The sequence below is a fragment of the Musca autumnalis genome, unplaced genomic scaffold (genome assembly GCF_047663935.1).
Source record: "Musca autumnalis isolate F117 unplaced genomic scaffold, ASM4766393v1 scaffold_5, whole genome shotgun sequence".
Lineage (NCBI taxonomy): Eukaryota > Metazoa > Arthropoda > Insecta > Diptera > Muscidae > Musca > Musca autumnalis.
The window spans coordinates 146465558-146492087 of record NW_027412088.1 but is presented as its reverse complement, the minus strand read 5'-3'; the positions used below and the strand labels follow the sequence as shown (position 1 = coordinate 146492087).

General features: G+C 35.8%; 1 pseudogene; it reads right to left on the bottom strand.

Moving 5' to 3' along the window:
• The window catches only part of LOC141386786 (uncharacterized), a 36069-nt pseudogene extending 20501 nt beyond the window's left edge, over nt 1-15568 (bottom strand).
• Nucleotides 15569-26530: the final 10962 nt, after the last annotated feature.

The window sequence follows — 26530 nt, the reverse complement described above, 5'->3', positions numbered from 1 at the left end:
CCAAAAACTAAGCCGATAATATATTTTCCTTTCAATAAGGGCCTGTAACATGTACAGTATGGCATGCAATCGATTCTAATATGCAACATATCCCTTGGAATCGATTTCAATTGAATAATGCCAAACTTCCTAACCAAAAGTATTCCTGTCGAATGATTAATATGTAATACCAAATTTGTGGTATTATTAAAGTGGTTCTTTTGAAATGTGTCCTTTATTAGACTTCGTTATATCGAGCCTTTCCCGCGAAAAAGGTGTAAGCGACAAAAAGCAAATTTTACAGGAGACGGTTTTTATTGAATAACTTTTGATCTAACCAAATTTTTTTTATTAAATTTTGGTATAGTTCCGTTACTAACTCCTATTTACTAAAAAAATAAATCAATGGTGGAATATCTTCAATGTAACGGTAATTTGTGTCGCTTACATCCTTTTCGCTGTCACGTAATCAGGCAATTAAATAAAAAAGTGGCGGTTACATTAAATTTAAAAACAAGTAAGAAAAGTCTATAGTCGGACGGAGCCGACCATGGGATACCCTATACCACTATCCCTGGACAATCGTTCTCCACGGAACTTCTTTTCAATGATTGTGAAAATTTAATTATCAAATATCAGAGATGTAATGTATAATACTTATGACCAAAAGCAAAAAGTTATCTAGCATGACAAAGACATTTTTGTTCACACAAACTAAAATGTAAAGAAACACACTTATGTTGTACTACTACCTCCGTTGTTTAACCGCTACGTTATTGAAATTTTTACCAATTTCACACAAAAGTTTCAGTCCATTTAACCCGCTAAGCAGTACTTGATCTTCACGTTGGTTTGTACGCTTCTCCTTCATCATAAACTTAAACTTTGTTTAAAATTTTGCGGGTTATTATTTTGACCTACAGAGCCGCTACAAAATTGGTTAAAATTTTGTTTTTGGTCCATTTCATCCCCTGAACATTTCACGATCATCACCAAAAACTAATCACTTCTATTCCGGCCCGCACCCAACCTCCTTAAAAAATTCGTTACAATCGGTCCATAATTGCGGCCTTAAGCTTGTTTACAATTTTTAATGGACGGACACACATCGCTAAATCGCTTTATCTCGTCGATATATGAATTTTGGCATACCAAATAAGGGGTCTAGGACGAATATTTCTAAAAATAAAATTTTTATATTTTGCATACAAAAGTAATGGTTCATTTTACCCGCTAATGAATATCAGATCATCATTCAAAATTGTAGGCATCTTTTTCGACCTATACTCTTACCCGGTGCAAAATTTCGTGACTATTGATGTATAATTGCGACTTCTAGCGAGTTTATTATTACACTACAAACAAATAACGGAATATATTAGGCTGTAACTCTGTTATCTGATCATGCACACCAACATAATTGGCATCACTTGAAAGGTCAAGCGTTCCACTTTCAAGTATATCTGAGTTGTCCGGAATATCAATTCCAGGAATTAAGATATAAGCTGTATATTAATTATATATAAGCTGTATAAAAATTTTCACAATTTTCACACAAAAGTCTTGTTCTATTTAACCCTCTAAATGTTATCCGATCGCCATCTCAAATTGCAAGCTCCTTTGTGATATACTCTTACCTTATTTAAAATTACGCGTTAATCGGACTATTATTGAGACCTACAGAGCCGCTAGAAAACTGGATAAATATTATGTTTTTGGTCCATTTCAGACGCTAAATATTTCACGATCATCACCAATAAGAATAGGGATCATTTCTGATCTAAACCCGAACTCCATACAAAATTTCGTGACGATCGGTCCATAATTGCGGCCTGGAGCGTGTTTACAATTTATAATGGACAGACGGACGGACGGACGGACAGACACACATCTCAAAATCGCTTTATTTCGTCGAGATATGAAGATCGGTATACCACATTGGGGGTCTCCCACGAATATTTCGCGGTGTTACATGAATTTTTACAAAAACAAACTTATAATACCCTTTTCCACATTGTGGTATAGGGTATAACAAAGGAACTTACGTTTATAGCAAGTATTTATTCGAACAAATTATAAGAATAAAGCGTATTTCTTGTAAGATAGTCAAATAAGTACATGGCGTGTTAATGTGCAATTTTGATGTAAGCGACAATTCGCTGTCACCTAAAAATATAAACAAAACAAAAAGGGAGTTTACATCAAAATAGTTTTGGCTGTAATTTCGTAACGGTACATGGCAGAGTTATAAAAATTTGGGAGATGGCGTATTGGAATATTCTTTATCGATTTCTGTAAAAAAAGAAAATCGAAAAAATGTCGCTTACATATTTTTCGCGGGAAGGGCTCGATATATCTTCCTATATAACAATAACCTTATGTGTGCAATATAGTAGGAGGAGACGATACAGTCAATGCATTGTCCCAATTTGAACTTCTATTTCTCAATAACGGTAAACCCTTTGAAAATATGATACAGGTCAATCTTATAGAGAATTTTCATAACTACAATATTTTCTTAAGTCCCATTTCCATAGAACTTGCGGTTTCCAAGCAAAACCGTGAAAACCTAAAAACCCTTAAAAATGTCAACTTGAATAACGATTTATTAAAAAAGCACTCCGGCTATTTTTTTTTTTAATTTTTCTTATCTATGAACATTGCAGTTTCAGAATCCACCTTCCATTTAAAGTTGTTTCAAGAGCATTGTGTACCCCATGTAGTAGTTACGATGCGGATACATAAATTTACAAGTTTTATCATTCGCATTATACAATTCAAAGAAGATTTTGTTCTCATGTCTCATATTCCCGAACAGAGCCTGTTTTCTTCAAAACCTCTTATACAAGCGTTAAAATTGTGATGAAATATGTATGCATGTTAAATTATCACATTGACAAGGATGATATATTAATTTCTCTGTCATGTCCCTTTGTCTGTGAAATCAATCAATGTAGAGTAGGGTGGGGCGATTTGTGTGGAAGGAAAAAAACCTTAATGAGCTCTTCGCGTTTCTGATTCCTGGGATTGAACTGAGCAAAAAAGTCCACTGGACCATATATCTACCGTGAAAATCGAGCCTCCCGATTTGGACTTTAAGTTTTTTATTGACGTTTTTTGGATATATTGGCATATAACAGCCAAACCATTGAGATTTTCGATCCAACACAAAGACAAACATTGTAGCCAAGACAGTAATTGAAAACTCTCTAATACATCGCAAAAGCATTGGAACGCTCCTTCAGACAGTTTTGGCCTTAATGACATTGTGCTACAAAATTTGACCCGAAAAATATTCAAGTGTTCTGATGCAAAATTATATCGTGTTGGGATCCATGGACAACGACAATGCCTTTATTTCGTTTGGGTCACTTCGTTTTATTTTATTATAACGGTAAAAGTAGTGAAAATCTGGGTTTCTTATATTTTCAAATTTAAACGGGCATATCTTATTTTTTCCACAACGGATTTCTTTTGATCCTTCTTCCTTTTAAAGGGTTGAATAATGTCTTTTGAATAAGCTATTATTGTTTTAAATCGGTTAACAAATGGCTAAGTTATAGTGGTTCATGTCTGAAAAAACCCACAAAAAACCTATAAAGGAATTTCTCATAATTTTCAAAATAAATATTGAACAAAACAAAAAAACATTATATTTTTGAAAATTATGAGAAATTCCTTTATAGGTTTTTGTGGTGTTTTTCAGACATGAACCACTATAACTTAGCCATTTGTTAACCGATTTAAAACAATAATAGCTTATTCAAAAGACATTATTCAACCCTTTAAAAGGAAGAAGGATCAAAAGAAATCCGTTGTGGAAAAAATAAGATATGCCCGTTTAAATTTGAAAATATAAGAAACCCAGATTTTCACTACTTTTACCGTTATAATAAATTAAAACGAAGTGACCCAAACGAAATAAAGGCATTGTCGTTGTCCATGGATCCCAACACGATATAATTTTGCATCAGAACACTTGAATATTTTTCGGGTCAAATTTTGTAGCACAATGTCATTTATCGACATTTTCCGAAAAGTTTGCACATTCTTAAGGCCAAAACTGTCTGAAGGAGCGTTCCAATGCTTTTGCGATGTATTAGAGAGTTTTCAATTACTGTCTTGGCTACAATGTTTGTCTTTGTGTTGGATCGAAAATCTCAATGGTTTGGCTGTTATATGCCAATATATCCAAAAAACGTCAATAAAAAACTTAAAGTCAAAATCGGGAGGCTCGATTTTCACGGTAGATATATGGTCCAGTAGACTTGTTTGCTCAGTTCAACCCCCGGAATCAGAAACGCGAAGGGCCCATTAAGGTTTTCAAATCGCCCCAGCCTAATGTAGAGGTTATTGAAATATGACACAGAAGTTTTATCCAACCTAATTTTAAAAATCTTTCGGCAAAACCGACTTAAACTTTCTAACTTGTTTCTCTTGCAACTTTTCCATGTAAGATACAGCAGAATCAATATTAGGCCGGGGCGATTTGTATGGAAGGAAAAAAGTGCTATCGGGCGCCTGGAGTTTCTGATTCTTGGGATTGTACTGAGCAAAAAAGTCAACTAGACCATATGTCTACGGTGAAAATCGAGCCCCCGGATTTTGACTGGAAGTTTTTATTCAAGGATTTTTGGATATTTTGGCAAAGAACAACCAAACCACTGAGATTTTCGATCCAACATAAAGACAACAATTGTAGCCAAGACAATAATAAAGAACTCTCTAGTACATCGCAAACGCATTGGAACGCTCCTTCAGGCAGTTATGGCCTCGAGAAGGTGCACATTTTTCGGAAAATATCGATAAATGACACTGTGCTACAAAATGGGACACAAATTCAGTGGGTGGAAAATCCCTTTTGGAGATGAAAGCCCTTGGTGAATGTACTCTTCTTCTTTATTTGCATATTCGATCTCCGAATATAAGCGACCAATACAATTATATATCATTATTTGTTACAAATTTTAAGGTATATTCATATATTATTCGTGATCTCCATAAAAGCTTCTCTATTTCTGGCTTCACTCAGTAGGAATGAGAAATTTTCAATGCCGGTCCATTTCAGAATATTGTCAATCCATGATGTTTCTTTCCGTCCTCTGGATGGCTTCCCTTCTATCGTTCCACCGATTATGGTTTGGAGCAGCTTGTATTTTCGGTTCCTCATTATATGTCCAAGATATGACACTATTCTTTTTTTTATTGTTGTAATTAGTTCACGTTCTCGATTAACCCTTGTCAGAACTACTGAATTGGGTATCAAATGTGTCCATGGGATTTTTAGGATACGTCGATAAATCCACGTTTCAAAAGATTCTAGTTTCTTTATGTCAACGGCTTTTAGCGTCCATACTTCTGAGGCGTACAGCAAGACCGACCAGACATAAGTTTTAACAAATCGAATTTTTGTTTCCATGTTTATGTCATGACTGCATAAGACATTTTTGTATTTGAAAAATGCACCTCTCGCCATTTCTATTCTGCATCGTATTTCTTTTGTGTTATCCCAGTTTTCATTTATTTTGACGCCGAGATATTTAAAAGTCTGTACTCTATCTATATGTACATTATTTATTTGTAATTCGGTTGTTTCTTCTTTTCTGGATTTGGATATAATCATATATTTAGTTTTTGGGATGTTGATCTTTAACCCATACTTTTCGCTACAGATATTTAGACGAGTCAGAAGGAATTGTAATTCTGACAGGCTACTTGCAATTAACGTGGTATCATCTGCATATCTGATGTTGTTGACGAATGTTCCACCAATATATATGCCTTTACGAACGTTAGAGACTGATTCTTGAAAAATTCTTTCGGCGTAAATATTAAATAGTAATGGTGATAGTATGCAGCCCTGTCTAACTCCTCTCGATATTGCAATGGATTCTGTAAGTTCTCCATTAATGTCGACTTGTGCTGTTTGGTTCCAATATAGTTCCTTGATACACTGTAGTTCCTTTCCTTGGATGCCAATAGAAATGAGGATTTCCACCATTTTGTCATGCTGTACGGTATCGAAGGCTTTTTCATAATCCACAAAACAAATGTATACGTCCTTTTGTACATGTCTACATTTCTGTATTAAAACTTGTATAGAGAGTAGGGCTTCTCTCGTACCCATGCCTTCTTTAAATCCAAATTGCGATAGCCCCATGTATTCTTCACATTTTTTATATATTCTGGAATGTATAACTCTTAGAAATATTTTGAGAGCGTGGCTCATCAAACTTATTAGTCTGTAATCGGTACATTGTCTTGGGTGGTTTTTCTTCGGAATTGTGATGAAAGTAGATTTCAGCCAGTCCTGGGGGTATCTGCCTGAGTCGTATATGTAGTTAAAAAGTAATACTAAAAGCTGTATGTTTTCGTCGTCTATCAATTTTAGTAATTCGGAAGGAATTTCGTCTGGTCCACAAGATTTTTTATTACGTAATAATTTTATTGCAGATTCCACCTCAGTTTTAGATATTGGGTTCCCTGTGAGTGGTTGTTGGTTAGCCGAAACGTTGTTTGATCGGTTACTGTCAGTAAATGTTTGTTTTATGTATTCACTCCATACTATTATTTTTTCATTTGTCTCAAAAACAGCTTTGTTGTTAATATATAGTATTTTCGGTATTGATTTGTAATATACTCCTGAGGCTTCTTTAAGTCGTTTATGTAAATTGAAGTCGTCATGAAGCTCCTGCAGACGTTCAATGTCCTGACATTGCTTGTTTAAGTGCTCAATTTTTGCGGTTCGTATTGCCGATTGAATTTCTCTTTTAAGTTCAAAGTATATTTCATAATTTATGTGTTTATATTTTCGCCGCTCTTCCATCAATTTGAGTATGTCGTTTGTCATCCATTCTTTATTTTTAGGTTTTTTGTAGTTTCCTAGGTTATTGCTGGCAATATTTTTTAATGTATTTTTGATAGAACTCCATATGTTCTCTACTTCCTCCCTGTTTATATTGTCTAATTCACGATTTATATGTTGCTTCACAACTGCGAGTGTATTATGGTTATCAAGTTTCTCCACAGCAAATTTCCTTCGCCCAACCGTTTTCCTTGCTAGGGATATTCTGCAACACATATTTGCTAATAGAAGATTATGATCGGATGGCACGTCAGCTCCTGGATAAGTGGATGTTTTCTTTATGCATGAGAAAACCCGTTTATTTATGATTATATAATCTATTTGATTTCTCACAATGTTGTCTTTTCGATCTTGTGGAGATTTCCAAGTATACAGTCTTCTTTTGGGAAGACAGAAAAATGTGTTTGTTATTTTCATTTTATATTCTTGGCAGAATTGAATCAGTCTGTCCCCTCTTTCATTTCGATCTCCAAGTCCGTATTTTCCCGATACACTAGGTACAGCTTCTTCTCCAACTTTTGCGTTAAAGTCACCTTGGATAATATTTATCTCATGGGATTTTGTAGTTTTCAATAAATATGTGATTTCGTCATAGAATACTTCTTCATCACTTTTATCTGCAGTTGGCGCGTACGCTTGTATTATGTTTATATTCATAGGCTTTGCTTCTATTTTTATGAGCATTGTTCTATCTGATTTTGGTATAAATCCTATTACAGAATTCGCAATATTCTTTTTTACTATGATTCCAACTCCATTCCGGTGGTTGTTATTTTGATTGCCCGAGTGGTATACCTTTGTGTTGTTAGATGTAAACTCGCCATTATCAGGCCACCATGTTTCACTTACACCCAATATGTCTATGTTGTAATGGTTCATTTCGTTTATTGTGTTGGCTAGTTTTCCTGGTTCGTAGAGACTTCTTACATTCCAGGTACCGATATTTAGCTTTCTTTTTGTTTTACCTCCGGGGATTCTTAGCACCCTTGTATTGCCGGAGACTAAGGGCCGTGTATTTGATTCATTGTTCATAATTGTATGGTTTTCTAGGGAGGGAATACATCAGTGGTTTCCCCTTGCCTTCTGATGGGTTTATAGTTTTCCGTCTACATACTCAGCCGCTCCAATGGAGTACAGACGCTGTTTGCTGCCGCTTAATTTAAGGCAGACGCAGCTACCTGTTGGTCCGCGGGACGTATTTGATTTCCGTCCTACCACCCATATCTGGGAAGCTTTCCCCTATCCGCCACCTGGGGACGCGCCCTATAGGGGTTACAGGCTCCCCCTAGGGGTGAATGTACTAAGAACCCAAAAGAAAATTTTCACCATAGGTCAAGTTTCCGAGATTTTGCGTGATTAATGGTTTAATTTTGGACCCTTAATTTGTGAAAAAATAGCTCTATATCTCTCTAAAACGTTATTGTAGCTTCATTTTGACATTACATGTCTTCAGTCAAATCGAATGGCGAATCTTTTTGTAGAATATTTTATCCCTCTGACTCCATTCCTTTTATGTCCTTTTCGTCCTTTATTTTTTGAACCGTAGTAAAAGTACCACAAGACGAGATTTTACAGCATCCAAATATTCTACAAAAATGTTGTTCAGAAGATTTTAGGAACGGTTCTCATTGATGACTAATCGATGTTTCCCCGGTTTTTGTTTAGAAAACTATGTTTTGTTTTTATGTATATTCGTTATTGGTCTGCGGTGATTCTGAAATACTTACCATAAATAGCTCTTGTAATGACAAACACATTAATAAAGAATTTTATTAAAGGATAGATCCGGTTATCTACATTTTTGAACCGGATATTCTGATATCAAAACCGATTTTGGAACCGGTTTTAAGTAACCGATTAACCGTATATGTATATCATTAGAAAGCTAATAAAATGGTTAATCAAATGACAGCAAGTAGCTGATTACAACTTTGTTGGTTCCGAAGCTAGAACAAAAAACCCGCTTTCTTAAACCGATTTTGATGTAAAGTATCACTGGGTTGAAAAATTCTTTTTGGCGATGAAAGTCGATTTAGATAGTATTAAAAATCTGGAAAGACAGTTATGCCATAGGTCAAACTTCTGAGTTATGGTGAGATGAATTTGTGTTATTTTGTTTTTTTATCATGCACTTAAAGTTCATCTTCTTCCTTATTTGCCTATTCGTTTTACGAATTTATGGTGATCAATGCAGTTACATAAAATGTATTACAGTATATTCGGTATATATGTGTATTTATAAGTTGTTGATTATTTCAGCAAAAGATTGTCGATTTCTGCACACGCTGAGTAGAGTTGCAACATCATTTATACCGGTCCATTCCTGAATATTGTTTATCCAAGACTTCTCTTTTCTTCCCCTGGACTGTCTTCCCTCTATTTTTCAGTTCATCAAGAATGACTTAATTTCGCCGTAACTCAGAAGTTTGAATCACGTCAACCCTGTGATATTTTACATCAAAATCGGTTTGAGAAAGCGGTTTTTTTGTTCTAGCTTCGGAACCAACAAAGTTGTAATCAGCTACTTGCTGTCATTTGATTAACCATTTTATTAGCTTTCTAATGATATACATATACGGTTAATCGGTTACTTAAAACCGGTTCCAAAATCGGTTTTGATATCAGAATATCCGGTTCAAAAATGTAGATAACCGGATCTATCCTTTAATAAAATTCTTTATTAATGTGTTTTCATTACAAGAGCTATTTATGGTAAGTATTTCAGAAGCACCGCAGACCAATAACGAATATCAAGCTTTTTGTAGAAAATTAACTTATGTTGAAACTGAGGTATGGGGTATTGTAACTCGCGATCAGTTTTACTATACCATAACTTTTGACCGCATTTCGGTAAAATAAACTGTTTTAGCCCGATTCACCGAGGGGTTTCTTAAAATAATATTTTGAGCGGAAGCTGTGGTCGTACTAATGTAAAAAAATCGGAAAAAATCGTTGAAAAAAAACGAGTTTCATTATGTTATTTTCCAATTAGTGGTTTTACAACACAATTTAGAGCTTAAAGCTCAAAGGAGAAGTTAAAGAGTACACTTCAGAGTTGAAGTTTCTAAAGTATGATTTTTTAATATATCCACTGTATCTACCTCAAACGGATGCTGACATTTTGAAACCAGAAAAATGGGGGTTTTTGAATTTTTGTTCTAATCGGGACGCGCAGCTGGATTTCACTAAAAGCTTATTATTTGATTATAGTACTCACGATTTCGCATCTTTTAATGTATAACATGAGGGTGTAGCCCTCACAGGATCACAGTAATCTGCGCCCAAACACGAAATTTTTGTGCGTAAACTTTTCTCAAAAACCTATTTTTTTTGGTTTAAAATTTACAAACGTCAATCGATTTCCGTGGAAACCCGCGTAAATTTAGTTTTTTTGCGTTCTGAATCTAACAAGCCACGACGCGTAAAAATCCACCCACTAGATCGGCGGATATGATACCCCTCAAATTTTGAAAATTTGCAAAAAATTATTTTGAAAATATCGCATATTAAAACGCGTTTTGGATGTGTCAGTTCTACTCAAATAAATAGATCGATACGCGAGTTTAAACTGCGCGAAAACAGATATTTAAAAACTCTCGTAAATCCAGAGATATAATAGATTTTTTCTAAAAATTGAGTGCGATGCTACATCCACGGTTCTTGATGGATCGCATTGAAACGGCATAGAATGATGTATTTTTTAATGGTGATTATTGAAATCGGATGCGCATAAAAAGTAAATTAACTTCGCGGAAATTATGACCATTTTACTGTGTTTTGCACCCTAATATGCAGCAGATGCTACATCGTGGTCGCCAAATAGAATTTGACAAACTGTACATCAAATAAGAGGGATTGATTCGCTGTGGTGGAAAATCGGATGCGCATCATGTCATTTTCACAATTGCGCGGTTTATATGCATCTCAAATGTTGTAATATTCAATATAACATTATTTTAACGTTATGCCACCATTGGGATTCCTTGTGATTTGATATAAGGTTCTAATAATATTATCCAATAGGAAAACTATAAGCGAAAAATTTGTTACAACGAAATATCATCATTTTCGCGTGAAATTTTGACGAAAATGCCGAAGAACTCAAACATTTTTTCTCCAACTTTTCCTAGAAAACCATAAAAAAAATAAAATTAGAATAATATGATTTTAATTTTTTCGTAATATTTTCTTCGTATTTTTGCAAATAACTTGAATACTATAGCTCCAACCTTCACAACTTAGGTTTCATTTTACTCCTCAAAATGTCTGGATGCTGTTATAATTTTTTTTATATATTTTTCGTAAGTATGAGCGCTATTGTTTCAAAAATATGTTTGTAAATACGTGAAATTATTTAACAAATTTGATTTTTCGCGAATCCATTGAGACTTTGCGATTATTTTTTTGCATCATCGCAAAGGTTACGAATTCAGTTCACGATAATAGGATATAACAGCTAACAATATTAAGCCGCGATTTTTTTAGAATTTTTTCTAATTATCATAATTAAAACAGTCATATCTTTTGCGCGCAACGATCAAAGTTAGTAACGAAAACAGATTTGGAATGCTGATTTTTTTCTTAATCTATGTTCCAAAAATCATTGATGTAGTATCAAAAATTTTTTTTAATTTTTTTGAAATGAAAAAGACAATTTTAGACATTTTTCCTGATATATGTACATAAAAACAAAACATAGTTTTCTAAACAAAAACCGGGGAAATGTCAAAAAGGACCATGAAAACGGGGAAACATCGATTAGTCATCAATGAGAACCGTACCTAAAATCTTCTGAACAACATTTTTGTAGAATATTTGGATGCTGTAAAATCTCGTCTTGTGGTACTTTTACTACGGTTCAAAAAATAAAGGACGAAAAGGACATAAAAGGAATGGAGTTAGAGGGATAAAATATTCTACAAAAAGATTCGATTTGACTGAAGACATGTAATGTCAAAATGAAGCTACAATAACGTTTTAGAGAGATATAGAGCTATTTTTTCACAAATTAAGGGTCCAAAATTAAACCATTAATCACGCAAAATCTCGGAAACTTGACCTATGGTGAACATTTTCTTTTGGGTTCTTAGTACATTCACCAAGGGCTTTCATCTCCAAAAGGGATTTTCCACCCACTGAATTTGTGTCCCATTTTGTAGCACAGTGTCATTTATCGATATTTTCCGAAAAATGTGCACCTTCTCGAGGCCATAACTGCCTGAAGGAGCGTTCCAATGCTTTTGCGATGTACTAGAGAGTTCTTTATTATTGTCTTGGCTACAATTGTTGTCTTTATGTTGGATCCAAAATCTCAGTGGTTTGGTTGTTCTTTGCCAAAATATCCAAAAATCCTTGAATAAAAACGTCAAGTCAAAATCCGGGGGCTCGATTTTCACCGTAGACATATGGTCTAGTTGACTTTTTTGCTCAGTACAACCCCAAGAATCAGAAACTCCAGGCGCCCGTGATGGTGTTCAAATCGCCCCACTCTAATCAATATGGAAGTTGCATTACAAAATACCTTAGGGAGAAAAACATACATATATGCATATATGGTCCACGTATAGGAACAAGTTAAAAGTGGTGAAAGTTTTTCATTTTCAGTATAGGAAATTACCCTCGGAGTCGACCCCGGACACGTAGTCGAAGTCGTGAAAAAAAACTGGCCTGGAGTCGGAGTCGAAGAAAAATGACTTGACTCCGAAACCCTGATTACAACGGAATAGTTTATTCTCGAGAAAGTCCGTACTTTCCATGGCTCATATGTCGTGTATCTAATCCAAATTAAATTCAATCGAAATAGCATATATTACTTCCGTATCTTTTGCGGCATGACATTTATAACATCTAAAAAAGTGACCAAATTTAAAACAACTGGGGAAAAAACTTTTTAATTCAATTTGACCTTGTTTGCTGATGAGAAACAGAGTGATAGCAATACATGCGAAAAAAGGCACACACACATGACAATGTGTCCTTGTTGGGCCATGACCGTTTCTTTATTTGATTTAACATTTTGAAATTTAGTGCTGGTCACAAAGGCTAGTCACAAAGGACATTATAAAATCCTTAAAATACCCAATGGAGACACATAAATATTGTAGAGCGAAAGCTAACATATGAAATAAAATTTTAATGACTCGGTGTGAGAAAGGACATCTCTCACAAAATATTTTTTATTTCTGCCGGTTCGAAATTTATTTTTTAACTAATTTATGGACAACAATGTAACCGGTGAACCATATCCAAGCAGACAGACAGTTGAAAGAAAAAAGTCACAAATTCAGAAGAAACATTAAATTATGGGGTTACAACTTACAACAAATTGTATTTTCTTCTTTTTCGGCTATCTTTTCGACTAGTGTCAAAAAGTTTGGTGGCTAATAAAATGCTTCTGGTCCCTCTAAAACTCTAACTCTTTCTCTCCCACTCTGCTATGTTTTCTGATGTCTGTTTTGCATTGCTTGGTTATACCAGTCACCAATGTTTGATTCTCATTGGGAATGCCATGCTCATGTCTGTCAACTTGTATGTAATGGCCAGCTGAAGGTCTGCTTAACATCCGCCAACTACAGCATCACAAGTTTTCCCATACAAAGGTATCGTGGAACAAAAAAAATCCCAGATATAAATCTGTGAAATGAATTTTCCATTCTGCCATCCAGCTGCCAACCGGAAGTGGCAGCGGAAGCCAATACCAACACTGTGGGGAGACTTTCGACCACCCGCAATTAGTTTTGTTCACTAATTTACAGTTATTTCTCACCGCCGCACATTCCTTTGGTTCCCCAGTACTTTCATTTGATATTCCCACTGAGCTTTTTCATGTTTCTCCTCTTTTGACTTGTTAGCCGTTTTATTTTGGGACAATAACTTTTACGCTGTTCATTCTTTGCTATGTTTGGAGTTTCATTTTTTATTTTAATGAAAAATTCATACATGACGATGGACTGGATTAATGTTGTCGAGAAAGGAACAAAGAGAAAAGGTATTTGAAAACAGAATTGAAAGGATAAATATAAAAAATGATATAACATGTAAGTTTATCTATATCAGACCATGCCCCTATAGTTGTTTTCATTGGCATACCGTCCGATTTCATCACCTCTGAACGTTGCACTTTTATCAATAATTGACCGACTTTCAGAGAGTTCACCAATCACCGCTTTAAAAAACTAACCAAATCTCCTGATATTCGGGTAGCATAAGGGACGTTTCTGGACACCATCAGCGCTCGTCGAATACCCGAAGTGAGATCAAATTTTCCAACAGAGACGGCGGGAAATAAGCCTGATGAGCTTCGTCAAGCCAAGCCCAGGGTCCTGTGGCTGACAGTGTTAACAGATTGGTCGGTGAACATAAGAAGACGTGGCTTGATCATCTGAAGATTTGGAGCCGCAATATGTGAATTGTGGGCAACGAAAGCCTTTCCGCCTATAAGTATTCCTAATGATTTAGATATATCATAATAAAACATAAATCTTAAGAAGTCTCTCAAAAATATGATACTTAATAGGTGTAGCCTTGGTCAATTCCTTCCCAACTATAAGTACTTCTGTAAATAATGATGCCTTTTACTGAATGCTAAGTCTTCAAAATTTCATTGAAATTGAACATACGTAACAAAAACATTAAATCGACCGAAAATATATATGGGTAGCTATGTTACTATATGAACCGCTCTCGATATAATTTGTCATATTTATTTTTAGACCAAATCCCGTCTCACATTCACATTTTGTGCATAAAATACAGAAAATCAGCCGAAAATATATATGGGAGCTATATTCTAATCTGAACCGATTTCGGTATAATTTGTCCCATTTATTTCTAGAACAAATTCCGCGATAAATTCAAAATTTCAGCGTAATTGGACATATATAGCGTGTTTGGTGCATAAAATAAGGAAGTCGGCCGAAAATATATGTGTATGGGAGCTATATCCAAATCTGAACCGATTTGAATATAATTTGGTAAATTTATTTCTACATCAAATTCCGTCACGCATACAAAATTTGGAGATTGTATCGGTAACAGTTCTAAAGATATTTGCATACAAAATCTAAATTTTTTGGAGGTACCTCCGGTTTTGATGCTATATCTCCAGATCAACGCGAAATTTCAAAAATTGATATAACCTATTTTCATTCCAGGCCATGTAGCAATGTACCCTAAACATTTCAGTAAGATCTGTTTAGCGGTTTTCGAGTCTATAAGGCACAAACAAACAAACAGACAAACAAATTTCAATTTTATATATATAGATATGTCGAACACCCTGGGAGTGACAGGGCAAAGAGAAGAGTACTACGTCGCATTAGTTATCTTCCTGCCGAAGAAAGTGTCATTAGGAACACAGAATCACCCAAAGCGGTTGGTCCTGACAGAATCTCCAAGATAATGCGGAAACAGCAAGATGAGCCCGGAAATTGAGGAGGGTGGTACCGCTTCTGAAGACAGGCAAGGATGCCAGCAAAGGTGAGGTGTTACCTTGAGACTTTACTCCTTCCATATCTTTTCCATACGTTTCGTTCCTTCATTTTTTGCTTTTCTTGACAATTTGTTACATTTCCCTGTAAATACTTACATACAAAGTTTATCCAATTCCTCTTTTATGGCAGCACCAATCGAAAAGTCTGATGTTAAATGCAACATCTCTAATGGGTCAGTACATTTGGTAAATTCCTGTTGGCCGCATTCTGCAGCACTGACACGTGTCACCATGGCGAGGCAAACAGTGATTGCAACTGGAAATATACAAAACAAACACAAGTAAGTAAAAAGCCGGACGGGGCCGACCATGTGATACCCTACACTACTACCCCTCAGAATTAGCTTTCAGCAAATCAAAATTCCTTTAATAAACTTATTGTAAGAAACAACTTTGTGGATTCTGCCACCTTATCACATCAAGCTTAAATAATAATATAATAATTGTTCCACAAACATTCCAGAAGTGACAGGAACTGCACCCCGATTCATATTAGCGCAATGATATGGGACCTACTGTTTATCGCCGAGTCCGAACGGCGTGACCTAAGACACCACCTGTAGAGAAACATAAGCGATCAGAAATATTTTTTCAGTGTGCATGCCATGGGTATAAGAGGTGTAAACATCATAACCAAGAACATTTAACAATTTTCTACCGAAAAAATAGTGACTGCCTTCCCCTACCACTAAGTTGGTACGGCAGTTCAAATGCCTTAGAATCTTTTGAAATTTTCGGGCCTTGATGTTGATATGAAGCGTCCAGCGGTGGGATTTTCGTTATTTTTCGAAACTCTAGATGTGCAGAAGAGACAACAAAACCGCGTGGAGATCATCGATTCGCAATAATTTTCTTTAGATAAAAAATTAATTTTTTGATTGGAAAGGCATAAATTGGAGTTATTTTTACCATATTTCCCCTGTTTTGAACTGATGAAACTATCAAATGTAACTTTCAAACTATCAAATGTAACTTTTGCACAAAATTCAGTATAAAATTTTGACAATACAGAAGACTATATGTATATTAACACGAGGGCGTTGACCTATACCGACAAATTTCAGGTGGAAAGTTCTATACCCTTAACGAAGTCTAACCACCAAATTTCAGTCATTTCTGTGGGATATTGAGGTCACAACCCTCAAAATACCGAAAATCAGGAGGTACCGTTCTATGGGGGCTATATGAAGACGCGGAACTATACCGATAATTTTCAGGTGGAAAGTTCTATACCCTTAACGAAGACTTACTACCAAATTTCAGTCACTTCGGTGGGGTATTGAGGTCATAAGCTTCAAAATACCGAAAATCAGGAGGTACCGTTCTATGGGGGCTATACTAAGGCGTGGACCTGTACCGACACGTTTCTTAGAGCAAGTTTTATTCCCCAACGAAGACCAAATACCAAATATCGGCCATTTCTGGGGAATATTGAAGCCACAACCTTCAAAACATCGAAATCGGGAGGTAAGTTCTATGGGGGCTATATAAAGGCGTGGACCTATACCAACAAATTTCATATGGAACTTTTAATACCCCAAATGAACCCCAAATACCAAATTTCAGCCATTTCGGTGGATTAATGTGGCCACAACCTTCAAAATACCGAAAATCTGGAGGAACCGTTCTATGGGGGCTATATGAGGGCGTGGACCTATACCTACAAACTTTTGATGGAAAGTTCTGTACCCCCAACAAAGACTAAATACTAAATTTCAGCCATTTTGGTATGATAATGAGGCTAAAAGCTTCAAAATACCGAAAATCGGGAGGTATCGTCCTATGGGGACTATATCAAAACGTGGACCTCTGTAAACATTTTATGGTAGAAATGGTTCTTAGCCTCTGGAAACACAAAATACAAAGTTAGAACCGATTCTGTGGTCAAATTGGACTAACACATTCAAACTATGGTAAAGTGACGCGTACTATATACGGGGTGTTATATGGGGGGCTATACAAAAACGTGGACCTATATAAACAAACTTTGGTAGAAATATTTGTTAGCCTCTGAAAAGACATAATACCAAATTACAACCGATTCGGTGGTCAAATGGGAAAAATATCTTAAAAATTCCTTAAAACGACGACGTGTCACGCGTCACTTTGTATGGGGGCTATACGAAAACGTGGACCTACATAGCCCGCTTTCAATACCAAAAGTCGTACGTATATATAACAGATTTTACCAAAGTTTCATCCACCTACTTCAATCCGTTCGGACGCTAGAGTGATTTCCACAGACGGACGGACATGGCTATATCGATGTAGAATTGCACACTGATCAATAATATATATAGTTTGTGGGGTCTACAATGATTATTTCGAGTAGTTACAAACGGAATGACAAACTTAATATACCCCAAAATTTCACACAAACGTTGTGGTCCATTTAACCCTCTAAATATTACCTGAACACCATCTCAAATTACACGCTTCTTTCTGTCATATACTCTTACCTTATATAAAACTTCGAGGCGATCGGACTATTATTTCGACCTACAGAGCAGAGCGGCTGATTACAATTTATAATGGACGGTCGGACGGACACACATCTCAAAATTGCTTTATCTCGTCGAGATATGAAGATTTTTATACCACATGAATTTTTACCAAAACAAACTTATAATAGAATTTCCACATAGTGGTGTAGGGTATAACAACAACACATTTAGTTTAACAAACTTTTTTGATAAATTAATAAGATAAGAATGCAAAAAATTCAATAACGACATAAAGTAACAGTGGTGATTAAGAAGCGTATTAGGTGGGGTGGACAAAAAAGGAGACAAATGCTGAATGATGGAAACTTGGTATGGCGCAGTTGGTTGTTAAAGCAATAAGATGTTGATTGTAAAGCGGGTTACATACGATTAGTTTTGACTGTCGATTTTTCGGAAATAACGATAACTGTCAAATTGTCCGCAACACCAAAATATTTTGTGGTTGCCTCATGACTGACAAAAATGAACGGCCACACTGCAAGCAACCGATTATTTGAGCAAAACTGACAGTCAAAACTGATCGCGTGTAACCCACTTAACAATCAGATTAGACAATGTTGCCACCTTTTGATCACCAAATCCAAACTGCGTGCCGCAATTACAAAACCAATTAAAATCGTTTATTTGCTTGGAGAAATATTCCATAGAAGTGTTAACTTTCTGCTCCAAGTGCTATCGACGGTAATGCATTGACACAAAATATAAACCGTGGTCAAAATCATTTACACAGCATGTAGAACTCATAGAGTGGCCGTGCCTGGACCATAGGAACTTGTGCCGGCAGGTATGGCCATATTTTTGTTTTATTTGTGAACTTAATGGCTTCAATATGGTTTTTATGTTCCGTCCAACAACCCTATACCACTTCGCTTGTTGTTCCCCACCCACCCCCCAATTTCATTTAACAACTTCAGAAAGCTTCAAAATGATAAATGTATCGACACACTTGCCATTGGAGTTAAAACAGAAGAACCCAACAACACCTATCAAAACGATGACAAAAACAATACGAAATTTTGAAATTTTAGCTTTGCAACAGGGACGTAAGCAGGGGAGGCCCGGTCCCGGGCTCCCGTTATGGTTTGGTCCGATAAAATTTGTTGAGCCACTTTAACAAATTATTACGAGTTTTCTCTAAAATAAATTTTATTTTTGGAAATTTAAAATGAAAAATTATATTCTTCAGAAGATTCTGTACTGAAAATGTATTTTATTAACAAATTGTCTTTTTATACCCTCCACCATAGTATGGAGGGTATATTAAGTTTGTTTTTCCGTTTGTAACGCATTGAAATACTCATTTGCGACCCTATAAAGTATATATATTCTTGATCAGGGTAAAATTCTAAGTCGATCTGAGCACGTCCGTCCGTCCGTCCGTCTGTGGTAATCACTCTAGCATCCACAAAAATGGAGATAGGACGCTGAAATTTTGGGAAAATGCGTCTTTTGTTTGCAGGCAGGTCAAGTTCGATGATGGGCTATATCGGTCCACGTTTTGGTATAGCCCCCATATAACGGTACCCCCCGATTTACGGTATTTTGACGTTTTTAGCTACATTTTCAGACCGATTTGGCTATAATTTGACATTTAGGGTCCTTAAGTATCAATAAACTTATATAACAAAAGTTGTGGACATAGGTCCACGTTTTGGTATAGCCCCCATATAACGGTACCCCCCGATTTGCGGTATTTTGACGTTTTTAGCTACATTTTTAGACCGATTTAGCTATAATTTGACATTTAGAGTTCCTAAGTATCAATAAACTTATATAACAAAAGTTGTGGGCATAGGTCCACGTTTTGGTATAGCCCCCATATAACGGTACCCCCCGATATACGGTATTTTGACGTTTTTAGCTACATTATCAGACCGATGTAGCTATAATTTAACATTTAGGGTTCTTAAGTGTTGATAAACTTATATATTAGAAGTTGTGGACATAGGTCCACGTTTTGGTATAGCCCCCATATAACGGTACCCCCGATTTGCGGTATTTTGACGTTTTTAGCTACATTTTCCGACCGATGTAGCTATAATTTGACATTTAGGGTTCTTAAATGTCAATAAACTTATATAACAAAAGTTGTGGACATAGGTCCACGTTTTGGTATAGCCCCCATATAACGGTACCCCCCGATTTACGGTATTTTGACGGTTTTAGCTACATTTTCAGACCGATTTGGCTATAATTTGACATTTAGGGTTCTTAAGTGTCATTAAACTTATATTACAAAATTTGTGGACATAGGTCCACGTTTTGGTATAGCCCCCATATAACGGTAACCCCCGATTTACGGTATTTTGACGTTTTTATCTACATTTTCAGACCGATGTAGCTATAATTTGACATTTAGGGTTCTTAAATGTCAATAAACTTATATAACAAAAGTTGTGGACATAGGTCCTCGTTTTGGTATAGCCCCCATATAACGGTACCCCCCGATTTACGGTATTTTGACGTTTTTAGCTACATTTTCAGACCGATGTAGCTATAATTTGACATTTAGGGTTCTTAAATGTCAATAAACTTTTATAACAAAAGTTGTGGACATAGGTCCTCGTTTTGGTATAGCCCCCATATAACGGTACCCCCGATTTACGGTATTTTGACGGTTTTAGCTACATTTTCAGACCGATTTAGCAATAATTTGTCATTTAGGGTTCTTAAGTGTAACTAAACTTATATAACAAAAGTTGTGGACCTAGGTCCACGTTTTGGTATAGCCCACCATATAACGGTACCCCCGATTTACGGCATTTTGACGTTTTTATCTACATTTTCAGACCGATTTAGCTATCAATTGACATTTAGGGTTCTTAAATGTCAATAAACTTATATAACTTGTGGACATAAGTCCACGTTTTGGAATATCCCCCACATAACGTTACCGCCCGATTTCAGGTATTTGAGAATTTTACTAACAAGTTTTAACCGAATTATCTGTAATTTGAACATTTGACATTTGAAATTCTTAGTGGTCACCACACCTCTCCACCAAGAAAGCCCCCATATAACGGTACCTCCCGATTTTCAGTAATTTGATGATTTTAGCTACAATATTAAACCGAACTAGCAGTAATTTGACATTTGAAGTTCTTAGTGATCGCAACACCTCTCCATCAAAAATTGTCAACATAGGTCCATGTTCGGATATAGCTCCCATGTAACGGTACCTCCCAATTTTCAGTAATTTGGCAATTTTAGCTACAATTTTTAACAGAACTAACTGTAATTTGACATTTGAAGGTTGTAGTGGTCACCACACATCTGCATCAACAATTTTCAACATAGCCCCAATATAACGATACTTCCCGATTTTCGGTACTTTGAGGATTTTACTTAAAATGTTTAACCGAACGTAAGTCCATGTTTTTGTATAGCCCCAAAACAAACCTCCCGATTTTCCGTACCTTAGCTTTATTTTTTGGACGAACTTTCTGTAATTTGAAATTTAAAAGTCAACAAAAATTCTACAACAAAAATTGTTCATTTAAGTTCATATTTTCGTATAGCCCACATACCTCCAAACTAGCTGTTAATGACATTTGAAGTTCCCATGTTATGTAAGAATTTTCGGTTTTTTGAGGATTCTAGCTGCAATTTTTAACCGAATTAGGAGTTGTTTGACATTAAAGGCTCCCATCAAAAACTGTCAACATAGGCCCATGATTTATTATAACCCCTATATAACAGTACCTCCCAATTTCTAGCCCACCAAAAATTGTCAACAGTTAGATATAGGCACCATAAAAAGGGCCTCCCGAATAAAGCATGTTATGTACATTATCTGACATTTTAACGTACTCACTTAAAGTTGGGGACAGGAATGAATATTTTATGGTGGAGGGTATGAAAAATTCGGCCCGGCCGAACTTAATGCTTTTTTACTTGTTTATTTTTTATTTTTTTACTTCTTTATGCCATGGCATTTCATTTGTACTGAATAAAAAGGTCTTGAGAATTTAAACTCATTATGTATTCGAAAAAAATTACGAGTTCAGTATTGGGCGGATTAGAAGTGCATGCAATGGGATGTCTATTGGACAAAATCTACGATATATCAAGGGCTTTCCGTAGAGTATATCTCGAAATTTATGCCCAAACATTGATTATATGGTATTAAAATCTGCTGTAATTTGTATATTGTCTAGGGTTTTGGGTAGGGAAATCCCGCACCGGGAATTCCCGTTTATTCTCGGTTTTTTGGTTACGGGATTTTCCTGGGAAACAAAATCATATTTCCGGGAAATCGGGAAATATCCTTTTACATTTATCACAACTAATATTGAATAAACTATGCCCATCACTTTTTTACCATAGAATCAGAATTCGATTAGATTTTACAGAAGAATATTTTCTATTTTAAAGACCCATTTTTATAACCTCAGCCATTGGGCTAAAGAGGGTCCAGCTTGCTGGCTGGTGCGCACGATAACTTTCGAACGAAGCCAAAAATTTTGCATTCGAGATTTTTTTCAAACTTAGTTTAAGTTAGCAGATGGACCATATCGGTGGCCCACTGCTTCCGGTACCCTCCCCACAAAAGTTCAACAATTATCGCTAAAATGGTGCGCGCGATAACTCTCGAAGGGAATAACCGAATTGGTCATAATTTTGCATATGGTAATATAAGTTCCAGGCATAGAACTGATTTCACACAAAATTCGGAAAAAGTGAAGTTTTAGAGCTCCTCTCCGATCGATTTGAAATTTTTTTTTGGGAGGGCAAGTCCACTCTTCCTGAGGTAAAGGCACAAAATCCGAAAAAAACCTGCCGATACTAACTACATTGGCTAGTACGTAAGATAACCGTCGAAATTGGCTCAAAAACTCAAAAAAGCCCCTAGAAACGTCAGAAGTATTGTGTTTGCTTCTTTTCTTTAGGTCCGAGGCTGAGGGTATACCTCAGTCGGCAAAGCTGACTGATACTTTCTTACTTGTCTCAAGCAATCTTAAGCATAAGAATAAAATTAACGATTTTCGAGGTCCATAAAATTGGAATTTCTTATTAATAACTTAATTGTTTGAGCCAAATCACTTTCCATAGAGCGATTTCATTAGCTTTGAATAATAGAAATGGTCAGTGTGGGCAACATGGTGCATTTTTCCATATTTTTTCGTTTTTAATCGATAGAGCGACAACGTGTCATCCATTTTTGAGCCCGCAACTCTTTGAAAATATTGTATTTCATATAAGTTACTATGGGAAGATAAAAAAATCACGGAAATATTGATCCACTCTCGTATTTTAAAATTTCCCGGGAAATCCCGGATTCCCGGGAATGGCGATTTTTTAATTCCCGTTTCCCGGGAATGACAAAAACCGTGAAAACCCAAAGCCATAATATTGTCCCTCCACCTTTAGACTAACGATTTTTGAATCTCGCAATATTTTGTCCAACCTTTAAGGCATATCGATCCTCTCCGTCTGGCACTTTCCTCACAAGAATTCAAGATGTTTCGTTAAAATGATGCGCACAATAACTCTCGAAGGTCCGAATCGATTTCTCCTTCAGGTACCTCCATACAAAAATTCAAATATACGATTTCACCGAAACTTTGAACATCCTAAAATTACCTCCAGACGTGCATATATCAAGTAACAAGATGGTCTATATGGGACAACATCTTCGGATACCTCCCTCGCAAAAGCTCAACATAAGTGTGGTTTAAGGGCTGTTCGAAGATTCATTGGATATTTTGACCAATCGTACGTACACCTTGCGGTCTTGACACAATGGTCCAAAAGCTCTAAATCTTACGGTAACTAACCAAAGTGACGTCTTGACACGATAACTATCAAAAGGAATGAATCCGAAATTAGGTCCACTTCCAAAATGGACTATATAGGTCCATTCTTTCAGGTATCTTCTTCGCAAAAGTGCAAAACGTTTGAGCTTTTATCGAAGTCAAATTTATGAGCACAACATAAGCATTTATTCGCGACGCCCACACTCATGAGGTTATATACACCAAATGTTTCAATATTTTTGTCGGAAAGTTTTTACAACCAAAACGGCCACGAAATTCTGAAATTCCCTGACTACACAATTTTTAAGGAAAATATTTTGGTTAGCCTAAACTCACACAAACAGGTTGATACTTTATTATTTGTTTTTCAGAAAACAAAAGTTATGAATTTTCACAGCATCCGCTGTGCCGACAGAAGTGATTAATCTTTGGGCATAGTCCTTGGAAGGTTTATAATGTCATCGAGTCCATAAACGTCTACTCCTACCATTAAGATATAATTATGCTGGAACAACAACCATTGGGGTATCAGATGGATTTTTTTCGATTTAACACATTTTGTCAGGACTTTGTTAAAATTTAGGTACAATTTTTTTGTAAATCCTAAATATGGATTTCGTAGTCTCAATCAGTACTGCGAGTAGGATTCGGAGTCTATGAGTCGTAGTTTGCATCTCCCGACTTCTGATAAAATTTTTTTCTTTTTTTTTTGTTTCTTAATGTCATTTTCTGATTTTTAGTTGGCTTCCACGGACTCTATCACTTCTGGTAAAAGTAGTATTTTTGGACGAAATTCGTTTCAGACAATTTGGAGAAGATTTAGCCATGTCCGTCCGTCTATCTTACTGGCTGGATGGCTGGTGCGCACGATAACTTTCGAACGGATCAACTGATTCCAACCAAATTTTGGGTATTATAATATTTTGTCCAAACTTAGTTTTAGTTCGAAGATGGTTTTAGTTCGGTCCATTCCTTCGGGTACCTGCCCCACAGAGTTCAACATTTTTCTGTAAAAATGTGTGAACGATAGCTCTCGAAGGGAGCAGTTGATTTGGCCCAAACTTTGGCCATCGTATTATAGATCGGGTTTGAATATGGACTATATCGGTCCACTATTTCGGGTAGCTCCCAAACAAAATTCGGATAAAGTGAAATTAAAAGCTCTTCTCTGATCGGATTTCAGCGGATAGAAAACTTATGTACAAAATATTTTCAATATAGATTCGCGTTGCGGTATAGCTCCCATTGAACGGTTCCGGCCGATAGGACATATTTTAGAGGTTCCAAACACATTTTCCAACGTATTTGGTTGTATTTTGGCATTTTATGATCTTTGTAGATAGAAAACCTCTATGCGAAATATTAGCAACGTAGGTTAACGTTTAGATATGACGGGTCCCACCATTTGACGTATTTTAAAGGTTATAGACTTAAATTGCTACCTCTTCACACAAAAATGGCAACATTAATCCTCGTTTGGGTGCAGCAAATTCCAAAGTTTTTATTTTATTTTTATCTTTAAAGTTTCTTGGAATATTCAGCAGGTCTATACCATTAATTTTATTCATGCTTACTCCATAGCATCTAAAACTGTTCACTATATACACATAAATCATCAACGTTTTCAGGTCCAAACTATGAAAAATTGCGAGAGGATTCTTAATATCACAGATATCCTCATTGTCGCGTCGTTTACCTTCCACTTTTGTAAAATGCAAGTAATGAAATTTCCTAAGTCATTTAAAAATCTTGAATATCTCCGAAGACTGCGCTTTTTCGCAGCTGTTTTATAGCTTTGCCAGCAGAGGAGGATCCAATCTTTCAGATTATATGGGATTGTACGGGAATCACTTTAGTAATGTCCACGGAAAATAAAAACATTTAAGTAAATTTTTAAGTCGTTTCGCGACTTGAGTATTGGCCATTTGCAGTGGAGTACTTAGCAAAGGAATTCAATAAAATTTTATTTATTTATTTCAATTAATTAATAATAATGGTAACATTAAAAGGTTTTTGAGATAAATCTTTTTATCAGAATAAGTCCTCGTGGTCAAAAATGTGCTCAACTGAAAACTTAATGGGACAGAAGTTAGTGTCTGATATCTGGATATGTACTTTAAAGAAGAAGAAAATGCGTTATGATCGGGCCGAATTGTTTATACCTCCACCACATTAAAACATTGTCTCTATTCGAAATATTCACGAATGCAATCTCTGTATTCAAACGTGGGTCTATTTTATCCACTTTCTGCATGGAGGTTCTCACACCAAAAGGATTTCCAAACTCCATATTACAATATTACAGACAGGTAGATATTTTTAAAAGTTAGAATAATAATTTCGAAATATCGAAAATCTTCGATAGCGAAAACGTGGACATATATTAGCAATTCTCTGGGGGAATTAGAACCCAAATTGCCAAATAAGAGCGAATGTGGTTGAAAATTCTGACATATACCAAACCGTAAACCTGTAAGGGTAACACTCATTTGAAAGATTTTTTAGTTATTGCGTCAATGCTGTTGGAGAATTCGGTTTAAATCTTGAAAATACTGGGAGAAACCTTTGTATAGGGACTATACCGAACTTTGTTTGATATGGTTTATTTTCAATTCTAATCATCCAAGGACTGATAAAGTATACTCTGTTCCAAATTTCAAACTTGTATCTAAAATATTCTGCACTCTCTCTATTGAATATATATAATTTGTGTCAATATTGCGTATAAAATTACCTGAAAAAACCTTATAAACAGCTTTACGTAACGCTATACAACTTTTTTAAATTTAATGATTTTTGGTCAAGGTGGCCCCCCGAAATGGAATCCTGCGTACGTCCCTGCTTTGCAATCAATCTCAAACAAAATTGAAATATACAACAAGGGTAATAAAGATTTTGCAACTTAAATTGCGCTCACATAATGTGCAACAAAACC